This window comes from Micrasema longulum, unplaced genomic scaffold (genome assembly GCF_059751315.1).
Source record: "Micrasema longulum isolate JH-2025_06_02 unplaced genomic scaffold, ASM5975131v1 h1tg000819l, whole genome shotgun sequence".
In the NCBI taxonomy this organism is placed as follows: Eukaryota; Metazoa; Arthropoda; class Insecta; order Trichoptera; family Brachycentridae; genus Micrasema; species Micrasema longulum.
The window spans coordinates 61,570-78,854 of record NW_028278011.1 but is presented as its reverse complement, the minus strand read 5'-3'; positions in this window follow the sequence as shown (position 1 = coordinate 78,854).

The window sequence follows — 17,285 nt, the reverse complement described above, 5'->3', positions numbered from 1 at the left end:
TCTTTTAAGGCATCTAATGTATTCAACCCACTAAGCAGTTCGTAGAAATTGATACTTATATAAAATATAATTCTGCGACATTTAGGTAAAAAAGTACAATATACTATTGTTTTCTGATTGTGCAAGAGAGTTGCCTAAAGTTTCTTACTGATTTCATTCCTCATCATCCAACTTTAAATGCGTAAACTTATGAATGAAATAGGTGAAGTGGTACAACTTAAGTTACGTTTCTTCTCGTATTTGCTTTTTCCATATTGTTAAAGACTATTTTAATACATGACACAGCATCTACTTATTTCCTTAATAGTACTAAAAGTCACTCAGAAATCAACTCTCAGTGTCAGCACCTACTATCATATAAAAGACAATGCAGAAATCGATTTATACATTTTCTGATTGTAACAATTAATTATCAAAACATTCATTTTACTATTAACAAACTGCTGATACAAGCGGATGTCAAATCGCTGAGAAACACGGAATTAGTATACGATCTCAAATCTCACGAGAAAATAAAAAAAACACTGGGCAATATATAAGTTATCACATCCTCAGTTACAATAATGAAGTTCATGCAGTAAGTTCCATCCAGAGTAGTGCTCAGTGACTCAAGTGTAATGTTTACGCAGTTACTCTCTCCGGTACACTATTTATTCAACATGTAATAAATGCACATCAACCATCAACATCGATCTCTTGTATCAACCTCCAGCTGGGTAAGAGTTCCCATGCATCTACATGCATTCATTTCTACAGTACTATATAAATGTACGACATTAACCAATTTTATTTTTGACTTTTTGAAATGAACAAATTTTCTATAATTTTTATCTCTTCACGCAATCTTATCTTGACCATTTAAAGTAAAATTGCATATTTAACTCTTTTTTTTTAATTTTAGTGACATAGACATATTATACATGACGTCATGTTCAAACAATGCCCCATATTTTAAAAAAAAAAACAAAGTTTTTGGAAATAATAACAGTTAAATTTAATAACTCAAAATATTGATTTAATCACAGCTCTGTGGCATTAAAATGAAAATGTTTTAATTGTAACTTTTATCCAATTTACCTTACTGCCTTTATTCGGTAATCAATGTAATTCGTGAATTAACAGTTCGTGGTTCTCACCACACTCTCGCACCCCATTAAAGATTCTGTACTGTTTTATTCAACGTGTAATAAATACAAATCGAAGCAAGAAATTCAATTTTATCTCATTTTAATTTGTAAATATGTAACTTGTTTTCAGCGAAAATTATCATGTCTTGGTAAAACGCTTAAATAAAGGGGTAAAATAACGTCGTTTTTCTTCAGTCATCTTCAACTGGGATAGTTCTCCAAAATCAGCAAGCACCAAATACGTCGGTACTTTTTTTTTCTCCATAGGTAAATGGATTTTTAGTCAAATCTTCTCAGCCACTCAGAAAACTCCATGAAAGGCAAAAGAAGTATTCACAAGTAGTAAATTTGTCGAATCAAACTACATAATATATTTAACATGAATAATTCATTTTGTATTATGTCCACTGTGTTTAAGGATTACCTGATTTCCGCAAGGTTCTAGAATATTCTCCTACCCTTTTAATAAGGCAAATTTACAAGGATCTCCACCCTATTGTACCCTGTGCCTGTTTCCCAAGTAAGTCACCGAAATCCTTTGTTTCAACTGAATGTTATCAGCAGACTGTCAACATTTAAGATATTTCTCAGGTTGGTTGTAAGAAATAATAGAGGCGCGTATAATTAGCTACAAATAACTTCTTTGTAAGGAAATTTTCTATTTTCTCTGTGTCCGGGCAAATTAAAAATACAGTTATGTGTGTGAAATAGAACCAGAATACTGGATAAGAGCTTTCGACTCGATGGGCGCTCTTAGGAAAGAATCCTGAATAATAAAATCGAGTGGAGATAAATCCGTCTCGTCGTGAAGTAGTTAGGACGTTCTTCTACCATGCTCTAGATCCCAGGTTCGATTCCTGGAAAGGTTGACATGAAATGTTGATTAAAAACACTTTTACTCTGTTTTTTTACTTTGTCTTCTACTATGTTTTTTACTATTCATTTTGTTTTTACTCCTAAGTTTACTGGGTTTTTCGTATGTATTTTACTTTGTAATTTGTATTTACCACATATTTCACTGCTTTTTCAGATATGTTTTTTATAAGGTTATTTTTTTTTTTACTTCGTATTTAACTATGTTTTTCACCATATCTACTACGATTATTATTGTTTCGATGTATTGATTACTGTTTTTTAAATATTTTTTTGACTGGCTTAGAATGGAGTAAATAACTTCAGTTAGGCAGTTAAAGCAACTTTGTATAAATGTATAATTTTATGTATATGATATAATAATAAATAAATAAAAGGTGGTTATACAATCAATATTCCGTGTTCCTTGACTGGCAGCTTAATCGTAAGGCTAATCACCTTATACTTATTTTATTTATAATTAACATTGTACATACATACATAAGGGACAGAAAAAGTTCATAGCGACACAATCAGGAACGACCCATGGCTGTGAACTTGCCCCAACTCGTTAGAAAATCCATATTGAGTCGGGGCACTTGTAACGCATTCATAAACATACACACATATTTACATATATATTCGCATATACATATTCATATGTGACGGATGATCGATGTACGCTCCTTTAAGTGCACCATTAAAAAAAAATTGTGATCTCTGATTTGGTCTATGTCAAGACAGATTCAGAATACAATACCTATTTAAAATAAAATAAAATCAGAACCCTTGAGATGATTGTTTTCGACAGGATGGCTACTCAGAAAATACATCCAAATAAAAATCGAGTGGGGATAAGTCCGCCCTGTAGTATAGTAGTTTCCATGTTCACCCACCATGATTGAAGTCACGGGTTTGATTCCTTGAGGAATGAAGTAAGATATTTTCGTATAAAACTTTTTTTTACGGTACAATATTTTTCTGTTCTGGATTGGCACCTGACCTTTTTTTAACAGATAATCATTACATACTGATTTTGCTTTTAAATGCAGTGTACTATGCACCATTTAGTGTGATGATTGTGATGATATTTGCCCATTATATTATTATATAAAACGTTACCAACAAAAACACCATATTTTGGAGGAGGCAACAGATCTTTTCATCAAAATATAATGCAGGTCGCTCTTTCAAACAAATTCAGTACAGCCGGCCTCTTTATAATATGCATACATCGAAAAATTATGTTCCGATTCTTTTCTCAAACATGCGCTCCTAATACAGAGTTTCAAAGGAATGAAAATTCTATGCTGCTGACGGCACTTTTAAAAATGTTTACCTAGATATTGCCCAACAGAATTAGAGTTGTATTTTCGGAAGTATTTTCTTACATTGGGGCTGTTTTTATTTGTTTTCTCTAGTGTATTATGCTGCGGTTTAATCATCAAAAGTCAACCCTCGAAAACGCCTGTGGGCGGATCTCGTCCGCAAAAGTTAATCAAATGGCATTTCAATGAGATGTACTATATTCATTAGTTCATACATCGCATTCATATTATATCCCTTTTATGTGTATTCTAATATATTAATCAATAAGACAAAATTTCTGAAAGTTGCTTTTACATATTTTTTTTATTACTTCATTACCATTTCCCTATCCTTCAACTTTACGCCTCAGATGCCAGTCTAGAAACATGAAATATTGCAGTACAGACTCACCTTTTTAGTTAATATCTTATATCAACCTTCCCAGGAATCGAACCTGGGACCTCATTACGAGGAGACTAATATCTACTTAATTATCTTTGTTTTGTTATTATTTTTATTTTTTATCAGTGTACACGGCACAAAAGCCTTTTATAAACATAAACATAAATACATTTAACATAACAGTGTTCTATTACGAAATTGTGAAATAATATAATAACAATATATCTTTACATATAATAAAGTTTTTTTATACATTAAACTATATAATCACTTTGCGATATTTATACTCAATATAAAATAAAAATAACGCGGTATATTTGAAATAGCAAAAATCAAAAATTATTGATTTGTTGGTATTGTTGCAATGTATATTGAATGCCCTTTTTACCCGAGAGCAGTCGTCGAGTTGAAAACATTGGTCCAAGTTATGGCCTCACTTTAGAGACATTATTGTATACTCAATTCACCCGGACATAAAGAAAATTATTAACGTTGGTCGAATTATTGTTATTTCAGTATTCATAAGTCATTTTTTCACGATTTAATAACGTATTTTAAAGTCGAAAAGATATTTAAAATAGTGAATAATATAATAAATAAGTAGACACACTAAAAAAAAAGTTTCAAGAAATAATTAACACAGAATTATTAAAATTATAGAACGGGTTATTTTCGCAAAGATGACTTTAGTAAAAATTTAAACTGCGCGCGTTGATATTTACTATGTAAAACATTAGCCTATGTACATAAATAAATAATCAAATCTTCTATATAGAGAGAAATAGCAAGGAGTATTTGTTTTGTTTACTCATACCAGGGCTGGTATTCTAAATGCTCTCGCGGCCGCAGAAAAGCCATTTATCTCGTGTGTTTACTTACAAAATACACGAGATAAAGTGTTTTCTATGGCCGCGAGAGCGGTTTAAAATAGCACCGCAGTTCGATTAGGCGTTTAAAAATTTCTAAATTAACAAAAATCAACTAATGAGAGTATGCATGTGTGTGTTAATCCTTCCCAAGGTGCGTGCGTCTGTATGTGCGCATTTCTTAAACATTTCAAGCAATGCGAGGTTTGCAAGATCCTTTGGCTGATTGGCTGACTAAAATACGAACAAGAAACTCACTCCAGTTAAAAAACAAAGAGGGTGATATTTAAAATGGTTTGACAAGTTAGTTTGATGGTTTAATAAGATCGATTTTCAAATGTTTTTAAAGCAAAACCTACATTGCTTCAATAAACAAATCGTCACTAATACCTACATTTAAAATATTTAAAAAAATCTTTTTTTTACATTACAAAAAAGGACTCATTTGTCGTTCTGGCGTAAAACAATTAATCAACGCATAAAAAAAAATTACTCTCAGCAAATTAAACTATTGTTATTTTACAGTTGGCATTTTTTAATAATAATAAACTGCAAATGATCGATTTTGTAAAACAATTCGCCTTCTCGATTCAAATCGTGAAAAAGACACAAATTTATTATGATTTAAAAAATATATATTTACAGTTATTTTTTAATTAATTATAGTAAATATTTGCATTTTACCACTTACCGACTTAAGTTTTCTACTGGTTTCGAGACGTACCATCTTTTCGTCAGGACACTCACTACATGCAAATACTAAAATACACTTTCACCTTTACCATCACTGAAGTAAACAAAGTATTTACGAAAACATAGATAAATTACATGCAGAGTTAAAACACCACCATGTCTGAATATGCACTGAAAGTGTATTTTAGTATTTGCATTTTGGCGTAGTGAGTGTGCTGACGAAGAGACGGGTACGTCTTTACACCGGTAGACATTAAAATACGTTAAGTAGTGAAATGCACATATTTACTGAAATTAATTAAAATATTTGACCACAAAGTTAATGCCTTGAACATAAATAATATGTTATTATTCTTTTGATTATCTGGCAATAATAATATGTTATTATTCTTTTGATTATCTGGCAATAATAAAACTATTTATGGATGTTCATTATTTCATGTACACTCATTAGTAGGAGCACATGGTGTCCACAAAGATCCTCCAAGCATCTCTGTCGGCTGCCAGCTCCTGAGCATCCTCCCAAGTCAGGTTCGCATCCCGTAGTTCTGACACGAACTGCCGACGAACAGTCAGCTTGACGTCCAGGACGTCGAGAACTTGATGCCTTGTAAAGTAGGCAAGTGTGGTTAGAGCTCTCAGGAGGCATCCGCAGAACATGGCCAAGCCAACCGTATCTTCTCCGCTTGATGACAGTTGTCACCGGAGTTTGCCGCGTGGGTTCTCTAATTTCTTATTTATATATTTTACTTATTAGAAACATTTTAATTTATATCATATATTGATTCGGTGTTTAGTTGTGAAATAATATTTTAAATATTAAATAAATTTATCTGTTTTATTTATGCATTGTTTTTTTTTTATGTGAAAATCGTAAGCGTTTTTTATCTTCCCTATCAAAATGACTTGTACGCTCAATAGTACAGTGGATAATTACAGAAAGCTCCTGTGGTTTATTGTGGCTGTAAAGGTACCTATACTCGTATGTATGTGTAAAGGAAAGGAAGAGGGGTGATTACTAAAAAGAATATTACACAACTAAGGGTTACGGATATCCGGATTATATTCATATCATAGGAAATATGAAGCACAGATATGCAGAATAAATAAAATGATCAAAGGACTTCAGATATTAAAGAAAGTCATCAGGGCTTTCACATTGATATCAATTACTTTAAATTACTTTAAAATACTTTCAAACATAACTTCTTCTACTTCTTCTTGCGGTGCCTTGTCAGGTCCCCTGACGTTGGCGATCACTACAGCGAAAGCTCTCCGTTCAGCGCTACTTCGCAGCCAGGCCAACTGCTTATTAAATATACTCGCCTGAGTGTTTCCTGGGAAAAGATGACCAGAGTGGTTTCCCGTTGCCTTCTCTGGTACCACATAACTGATTCAGTTTGATTCAGTTTAATTCAGTGCCGTTATAATATCTTTTCGTCGGTTAAATGTTTTTTCCAACGCTGGTTGATGCTGCAAACTTCCCTCATCATCACCAAAGTACTTTTGAAACGACTCAAATCTTTACCGAGCACGGAGCCATGAGAAGTTACCTTTTTAGGTTTATTTTGATTTATTTTTGCACCACAACAGGCCAGGAGGCCCAATAACAGTGGTAAATTACATCACAGAATACCCAGGCTTGAGAAAAATCACATTTTTAATTTTTGTGTTCTCACCGGGAATTGAACCCGGAACTTTCCGTGCGTGAGTCAAGCGTCTTGACCACTACCACCGCTGTTCAAATGAAAGAATGATGACTATTGTCTATGCGATGATATTTCTTCACTGAGTATCGAACATCTGTAGTTTCAGTGCCCATTTTTCAGTTTACATCGCCATATCTTGAAGCAGAATGCCGGAAAGATGGAATATCTTTAACAGATATTCACATTATTATTTAATTAAATTGGGCTCATAAAGGTAATAAATCAAAATCAGTCATCAAACATCTCATTTCTATAAAAAATAACGATTTTTTTCGAGTACCTTAGCCTTGTACATGACACGTAAAGCTTTTAAATACAGGGGTCCAAAGATATAAAAAATATATAAATAAATATATATATCTTTCCGTCAGGAGGATAAACACGGGAGTCCACTTTTTGTCACTTTTGTTTATTTATTTTTTACCGACATTATCCACTTTTCAATTCATAGGGTATTAATATAACAATATAAGAACAATTAAAAACATTAAAAAATAAGAAAAAAGCATTGACAAACATAAAGGACATCAAGACAAGATCTGGAATATTTATTTAGTGCTCGTTTAAATCATTGTAAACTTAAACCAAAAAAGTCCATATCTTATCTTGAGTTAACAATACGACAAAGACGGGTCATTGGAGAATTTAGGCCATAGTTTGTTCTGTGCTGATCGATGAACAAAACTTCATTGTTTCTAAACCTACGAGTCGGAATACAACATTTTACCTGTCCCAGTAATTATTGCATATCGATTATACCATATAGTATGCCGAACATAAATATAGAGTAAATATTATTTCTACGTTTTTGTAGACTAGAAATATTTTACATTGACTCTATCAACATAAGAATAGTTACCTCTTCTAGTCTAAACATCCACACTACTTTTCAAAGCAAACGATGTTGAACTGATTCAATGAGATTTATGCGATTGACATATAATGGAGACCAGACCACGGAGGCATATTCTAGAAGAGGGCGAACAGTTGAGCAATAAATAGTTTTGATAGTTCGGACATTAGTTAAATCAGAGGATATTCTGTTAACTAAGACAAGTAACTTCAGTGATTTATTTACTATTTATTAGCTTTGAAGTAAACAATGAAGAAGTTAATGCAATAAACTGTTTTATCCGTACATAAAGTATCAAAGGCCACTTTCGTCCTAAAAACGTTATTTTAAGTTGAAATAAAAAGCTGACATCCACTTCGTTTTTATTTTATTTTGTTAACATAAACGGCAAATCTGCCTTTTACAAAAATTCATAATACTAAAATATTTGGCTTAAGTTTTTTTTTTTTTTAAAACATAAATTTCCTTTAACCCAAGATTTATAAAAAAATTAAACAGTTTAGTAATTAGTTTTGATGCAAAAAACATCAGTAGTCCCAGATACGAAATGTTCCAATAATGTGCCCTTTGCACCATAATGTGCGGGATAATGGTTAATAGAAAAATTAATATTGCATTCAACCCAGTTAGTTTACCTCGCTCCGAGTTCCATCCTTGCAATTCAGCAGCATATTTTCATGTTTTGGTAGCCCTGAGGTGCCGAGATGTAGCACAAAGGTCTCCCGATTCATTACACGCTCAATCAACTCCGCCCCGAGGGAAAAGTGCTGAAAAGTTGAATGATGAAAACTTTCATTATTTGGAGCCTCTGCGAATGACTTCTAATTGAGAAATTTCTTTCTCAATGATAATAATCAAAACACGCAGATATTAAAAATATTTGTAATAAGGGATGTTTTTTTTCTGAAATGGTAATTAATGGCTTAGTAAATTTTGTCCGAGTAGAATGAAAAATAATTTCGGTCCAAGAGACAAAGGAAATAACTGTGATAATTATTTTCTTTTTTGTTAAGAATTATTCGTTTTTAAAGTTTGTTGGCAACTCAAGCCCTGGGGGCTTTTACAATTTTAAATAAATAAGATTCTTTAATCTTTGTTGAAATATCTAACAAAATAATTTCCTTTGTCTTTATTGAGATATCGGCCTTTTTAGACGAATTTTTTAAACTTTCTTATATTACTTTTTTTGTTTTTTTCAATATACGTAAGAGGTAAAACGTAAAGTATTCAAAAAATAAAGCATAATTATAAAGCAATTAAAAACATACAAATATATCATAAAAGGTTTTAATTCTAGTATTAATCTTCAACGAAGTGTACAAAGGTCTTAAAGATATTGTAAAAAATAAGTTTACAATTAGTTAATCACCTAATTGTAAAGTTTTCGTCAAAATTGTTGAAATGGGTTGTAGGTAAAAATTAAGACAAAACAAGCCGTCCTGCGCATTTTTACAAAATCACAGCAATATATTTTTTCTTTATTTATTCATAAAAATACATATTTATTACAGAACAGTAATAATAACGTATCCCAAACTTTATAAGGGCAAGAGCCCTGTGTTGAGTTGGGATACAACATAATGGAAAGTGGAAGCATGCACATCATTAAATAATAGCAAAAATAAAAAATAAAGTGTTTTAACATTTACTTATATTTCAATAAGCGGCGTACCCCAAGGATCACACTTGGGACCTTTTTTATTTTTAATTTATATAAATGATATTGTTGAAATTTAGGGGTGTAAAATATTTACTTTTTGCTGACAATCTTAAACTTAATAGAATTGTAAATAATACTGATGATTGCAATACCCTGCAGATGAATCTCAACAAAATTCACGAGTGGTGCAATAAAAATAATATTTTTATCAATATAGGTAAATGCCAGGTTATTTCCTTTTCTAAAAGTAAGAGACCTTTAATTTTTAACTACATGTTGAACCACGCAACAATTGAAAGAGTTGATTTCATTAGGGATCTTGGCGTAATTTTTGATGATAAACTTACATTTATCAAACATATTGACAAGATTTCAAATGAGGCGCTAAGTATGTTGGGATTTATTTTACTAATAAATTTGAAAGTATCGCACCAATCAAGTCACTTTATTGCTCCCTGGTTAGAAGTCGTTTAGAATATATTTCTCCAGTCTGGTCGCTAATCGCCCCATTATCGTGTACATTCTGATTCACTCGAGCGCGTCCAGAAGAAATTTCTAAAATATATTAATTTTTAACTTCATATTCCAGCTGCTTTATTTAATTATAATCAATTGTTGTCTTCAGCAAATCTTTTAAGACTTTCTGATAGAAGAATCATAACTGACCTAATATTACTATTTAAGGTGATCAATTCATTAATTGACTGTCCAGATTTGCTGGAGTTGGTGTGTTTCCGTGTACCTGGTCGACATACCCGCCACAGATCTCCTTTTTGTTCTGCAAGTTCTAGAACCAACTATCACATGCACTTGCCTATCCCTAGGCTCCATAGATATGGCAATCAGTATGAGGACAAGGCTGATATATTTGGTTCTGGACTTGATAGTTATTAAACGAGTCTGATTTCTTTTTTTCTCTCGTAATATTATTCTTAAACTTTTCTTTATATTTAAAAAATGTTTTTCCTTTTTTTGTTTTTTCATATTTATGTATTTATTTCGTTAATATTTTTGGTTGCTTATGTGTATTTACCTACTTGTTACTATTGTTATAATTATGCAATTTTTTTATTTTTTTCTTATGTTTTTATATATATATTTTTTTTTTCATATTTATGTTCAATATATGTTAAAGGCAATTTATGCCGTTTATGTAAAATAAATAAATAAATAAACATCTGGACAACACGCTTAATAGTTAAAAGTATACACACCTATCCAATATCTCGCAGCAGTCTCCTGCAATGGTCTCTTCCATTAGAAAAATTACCAATTTTTACTCTCATTCTGACAATGGCTTTCTGATATGACTTTGGTCAGCATTTTACCTGTATAATAAACCAACAAGCCAAATTCAAAATATAAATTGAATATAAAACCTACATCAATTAAATAAATATAAATACATATATACAGAGTGTTCTTTAAACCCTGTCACATCCGAAACCACGATGATCAGTATGAGTAAGAAGTCATATTGGCACATTTAAATATTTTTTTAGAACGAATAAAATTTAAAAAAATAAAATATCAAAAAAAAGCAAATGGTTGCTTACTTCTGCAGGGGTGAAACGAGGAGGGGGAAAGGGGGAAGTCTGATACTGCGCCGCACTCCCCTATCTTCTCTTTTTCAATATTTTATTTTCAAAAATTTTCTTTGTTCTAAATATTTTTTAAATGTAAAATAAAAAAAAATAATTTTTTTTTTTTTTTAAAATGTCTTCAAATATTTTGGTATACTAGAAATATGATTTATTTTTACTGTGTATTAAATAAACAAAAAAATATTGAATTTGGATCCTTATTATTACGATGCGCGATTTCAATAGATTCAATAACAACTACTGGCCCTTCTTCCTACTAGGGGTCCTTTTTCAGTTAAAAAGGACCTCCTACTGATTTTCTAGTGGTCGTTTAATCAATATCTGTAATATTGAGTGTCCTCCGCTAATTCAACACAAAATGAAATTGGTAAGTTCTTATATCTATAATATTATATATTACCTATTTATAAGCTACACGTTTATAAATGTGTATTAATTTATACAATAAATATATATGAAATTTTATAAATTTACCTCTATCAGATGTTTTTCATCCTGCCGAATGAAGTTTCTATTATTCCAATTTATAAAGCTGGTAATTTTTTTTTTCTTCTCAAATAACCAATACTCTTTTGAATATCATAAACTTTTCTGCTCACTCAAATTTAAGATACACGTTTGGTCATGATATTCACAATGACAATACGCGTTACTCAGGGAATCTTCATGTGTCTAAGTTTCGCTCAACAAAGTTCGGCAGTAGGTATTCCGAAAATATTGGCCTTTCCGAATATAATAAACTGCCCGATGAGCTAAAACACGAAAAATTGAATAAAAAATCCAGAAGTGACGCAATTTAAAAATATTTCTTAAATCTTTTTGATAGTGATAACTATTAATGTAATTTATGTACATGGTGTTTTATGTTTCTTATACAATAAAGTTTTCTTTCTATTTCGGATGTTTTAATATGTATGATATTATGTATTGTCAAAAAAAATATTTTTCTTATGTACGGTCCCAAATGAGTTTCTTTAATAACTCTTGGGAGTATAATATTGACTTTTCGTATTTTATGTTTTATTAATAATAAAAATATAAAAAAATTTAAAAAAATGACTAAATCTAATAAATGAATAAAAAAATTTCAAATGCTTAAATTTTTCCGATAGCCACTGAAATTTTGACTCATGCTTCAGGTGATATTTTTTACTGTTAAACTGTAATCGTCGGGTCGCAAATCTGCATTACTACCAATTAAAAAAAATATTTTTTTTAATAGAAAAGTTCATGTATTTAAAGATCGGGAGCTCTGTCATTACCATAGTTTTTCATAACTATTAAAATGCCTTTAACCAAAACAGCGGATATTAAGCAAGAATTCAAATAGATTAGATTGAACACATTACAACAGAGATGAAGAAAATTTAAGAGAAGGGAATATAGCTGTTCCAGTCGGTTGCGTCATATGGAATAATTGGATGGGGTGGTTGTTCGGAGGTCATACTAAATCCATTGGTCATTCTCCAAAAAACAATATTGAAAATAATGCTAAAACTGCCATCTACTTACCCCTCTCATACTCTATTTGAAACAACAAATTTACTAACTATCAGACAACTTTATGTTAGAGAAGTCCTTACTGGTCTTCAATAAAAAATAGAACACAACAAAATATTAAAACAAGATATGCAATGAGCATAAACTTTGGGGTACCTCTAAGTAGAACTGCCTTTTTTCAGAGGCATTTTGCAGTATTGGGCCCTAGGTTTTTTAACATGTTGGACCCTGACATAAAGACGTCTGTCAGTTTCAATGTTTATAAGAAGAAGGTGAGCAAGTGGATTAGGGGTAGACCTTTTTATATCCTGTAATTATTTTCATGACTAAAAATTGTGTTGCTTTTAATTGAAAAAAATTTCTCATTGTTTTTATGTATATTTCATTTTTACTTTTTATGTTTATTCATTTACATATGTTTTTTTTTTCTTTTTAAAACTAGTATTTTAACCGTATCTTATTTTGAAAAAAAATATAAATGGTATATTCTGTAATTTATTTTTGTTCTTCAATTTTTATTATTATCGGTATGTTTTCCAATTTATATTTTTGTTTAATTTCTTAATTACTCATTTTATATATTATAATGTGTATTTGTGGTTCAATTTTTATTATTATCGGTATGTTTTATAATTTATAATAATTGTGTCTCATTTATTTACTATTAATGGCATATTTTCTAATCTATTTTTATGATTCAATTTTTATTATTATTACTTGCATGTTTTCTAATTTAAATTTATATTGATTTTTTATATTGTTATTATTATTCTTTGAATTTATTAAGCATCATTTAATGAAATTAAAAATAAAAAAAACACATGAATAAAATAAGGTCCTTCCTAAACACAGGAATTTCCTAGCTAGTCGGGACCTGAAACAAATAAACTCTGTACATTTTAAAACTGTGAAATACTAAATAAATAAATAAATAAAATAAATAAATAGATGTCTAGGCGTCCACAGAACTTATAACCTGTCATTGGCTGGTTTAAGTGGCCATGTTACACACTGTTTAACATTTACCATTCTGCCTATATTTAAACATCTATATTCCTTCGATTCCTTCATCACTTAAACCAGCCAATGACAGGTAATAAGCCCTGTGGATGCCTAGACTTCTATATTACCTTCTCTTAAATGTTCTCATCTCTGTTGTAATATGTTAATATTAACAGATCCCTCGAGAGTTAAATCCAGTCCATGTCTACAAAAATTTGGACAAACTCAAAACATTGTAGATTAGATCTTATTTACTTAACCTATAAACATAAAAGCTGTATCTGTAGATAAGTGGTTTCTTTGTTGACACAAAATGCAAAATAAGCATTGAATAGAATTAATAATTAAGGGCCAGTAAACAATATTTTGCTTACCTTTTTTGTGCAACTGACCGTTAGTGAGGTTTTACAAAAAAAACTACCCTTTCTAGGACCCTCCCTTTCCACTTTTAATTTCAATTTTTAGAACAAATCTGTAATCTGAATATGGTGACTGTTTTTTAATGTACGTGAAAATGGTGTCCAAACTTCAATGCTTCGAACTCAAAACTAGACAATAATTGTTTAAGGATAACAGTTATGGCTTGTATAAAACAATATCCATTTTTTCCACTTACGTCCTTCTTACACTAGAGAATTCAAGCATATTATTATTCATTTATACATACACTCACTTTCGAGACAACTGTGAACAAATGTACCGTAAGTGTCTATGAGGCAGGCCGTAACAAAACGCGTCTCTTCCACAACTACATAAAGTATTTTTTCCTAATATTTTTTTTTCACCATTTTTATTATTGTAAATCGGCATCTCTCATTATTTTTTAGTACAAAAATAAATAACGGTTGCTAATTCATTCACTATATCTCTTTATTTTATTCGATCAGGAAAGCATATATCTTTGTTTTTTTTTTATAATTGCTCTCTTTTGATTCAAAATATTGTAGTACTTACGTTTACGTATCTACTTAAGTGAGCGTTTTTGTAAATTCTAATTGGTTTTCAAAAATTAACTGGTTAGAAATACTATTGATTTGGCTGAATCTATCATACTGTTAGTTATGGGATTACATAAAGTTAAATTAAAGCTAAGTCGAGTATGTAGACATCACCATCTGCTTCTAGGAGATCCTATCGCCAGCCAGCACTCTTGCCTTCTTCCCACGTCGAACCAACATCCCTTAGTTTTGCCAAATAAAGTCGAAACATCATCATCGACGGACTTCCAGGACGGCGAGAGCTCGCAGGTTTAAAGAAGAGGCAACTTGGGTTTAGGTTCTCCTGAGGCATGCGCAGCACGTGTCCAAGCCAGGTCTACCGCTGCATCCTCAAGACACTTGTTATAAAAGCCTTCTTCCGTTCTCGGACTCCAATGTTAGTTATTAAATCAAACTACCTTGTGCCTAATATTTTCTTCAAGCACTTACTCTCAAAGTTTAAAAATTAAATTAAATTTTTAATAAGGATTAGTTTTTTTTAGATCTCAGTCAATAAGATTATATTTATTATTTTTAATTCTAGAAAGTAACCATATTTTGTCCATAAAAAATAAGTATATGTCGATTCAACGTCTATTTGTTTGAGTGCACATATTTTAGATGATGTATATTATAATATGTTTGTGTAAATGGCAATGTATCACTATAAATATTATTGTGGTCTGGATAAATGGAAAATATGAAAAATCCTTTCATTTCTCAAAAGATATAAGAAAACACAATTGAAAACTCAAAATATTGAAATCACTTTATCAGACAAATAAATTTAGCAATATTTTTTTCTTTTTCGCACGAGGAATGTTTAGTTAAAGAACTTTTTTTTTTCTTTTTGCTTTTAATCCCTAGAAAAAATCTATTAACATATATTTATATTTTTTAAATATATATTATCATTATTTTTATATTAATTTAAGATAACTGTACATCACTTCGACTTACGGCAGGTATTTACTCGCGAAGGTAGTGCACTTACCTGAGCAGCGTGTATGTCTCCTGCAAGCTTCTGAGTTGGCAGGAACTGCGAGCGCAGTGGCGCCATATACGAGCGAATAATATCGATTTTTCAAAATCGACTACGCCGATTCGACGTAGGTTATCTATCTAGGGTTAATTAAAAGCGATATAAACATTTAAAAAATTTCTTCTCTACGAGAACTCTTCAAGAATCCAAGAACCAAGTGCCATATAAACTATTAGGTGCGGAAAGGGAATGATGATGAAAGATAATAAATACACAGTTTACGTGTTATTATTTATTTGATTTGATTTATTTTTGCACCACAACAGGCCAGGAGGCCCAGTTACAGTGGTGAATTACATCACAGAATACCTAGGCTTGAGAAAAATCACATTTTTCATTTTTGTTTTCTCACCGGGAATCGAACCCGGAACCTTCCGTGCGTGAATCGAGCGTCTTGACCACTACCATACGGAGGTTTGCCTCCACTATTAAGTTATAGTACTCGAAGGCCAATCGTAAAATAGTGACGATAACAATTTATACTTATTTATTTATTTATTTGACACTTTATATACATATGCAATGTATATACATATAAGGGCGGGCATATTGCATTAAGGCAATTTCTTCCTACCTACCCAAACCGTTCAGTTTGAGAAAATTATAAATACATGGACATATTGAATCTTACAATTTCATACAAAAATTAAAAGCAAAGATTAACAAAAAAAAGTATATTTAAAAAAAAATTACACTATAATATGAAGAGAGGAGAGGGGATGGGAAGGAAAGTATACTTAATTGCAACTAATCATCATTATTATTTGTAAGTTTTTATTTTAATCACAATACCTGTTAAATTCGTTAAATTTACAGGGCGGCTTTTGAAACGACCCATTTCAAATAATTGTCCACGTTGCGTTGGTTGGTACAATAGTCGGCTTCTTGCCCCTACTTTTATTTGTCATTCAAATATCTTCACAATAGAGAGACCGTCGTACGGTTTCTTTACATGTATAAACAATGATTTATGGTGTGTGCAAACACGAGGAGAATGATCACCTTGATACAATGGACGAAAATAAAACGAGTTGTTGCTTTTTTGCTTCTGTTTGTAACATAGATAAGATACAAATCTCGGTACGACACTTCTATTCTTTAATAAGTTACCTTTTAGGTTATATTTGAATTTTTAATCTACTACTACTACTACTATCATCATGCCATTTCCCTGTAGGGGTAAAGAGAGGATTGACCGCCCCACACGTCTATCCTTGCATACATTTCTAGCTTCTTCCTCGTTCATAAATCTTGTCTACATACCCTTTGGTTGTATTTGCTTTTAACATGACCAGACTTGAGATTTTGGTTTATCTGATCATGTCACGTAATTCCTTATCGTCCATGTCTTTTGTTACCATTCATTCTCGCCATATTATATCGGTTTTACCAATCTTCTGACATCCATTCGTTCTGCATGACCAAATCATCTCAGTGACCATCTCTAAATATTATCAATTACAGCCGTCTTGGATTTGCATTTTCGCTTGATTTTACCATTTGTAACACTGTCAATTCATCTAAGAGAACGCATTTCAACCGCGTTCACTCTGCTTCTTTCCTTTTTCTACCAGTTTCATATTTTGCTTCTAAATGTAAGTGTTGGGATTAAAACTTCGTTGTACACTGCCAGTCTTGCTTCGATTGGCATATTTTTATTAACAATTACTGTTCTCAGTGCTTCGTTCAG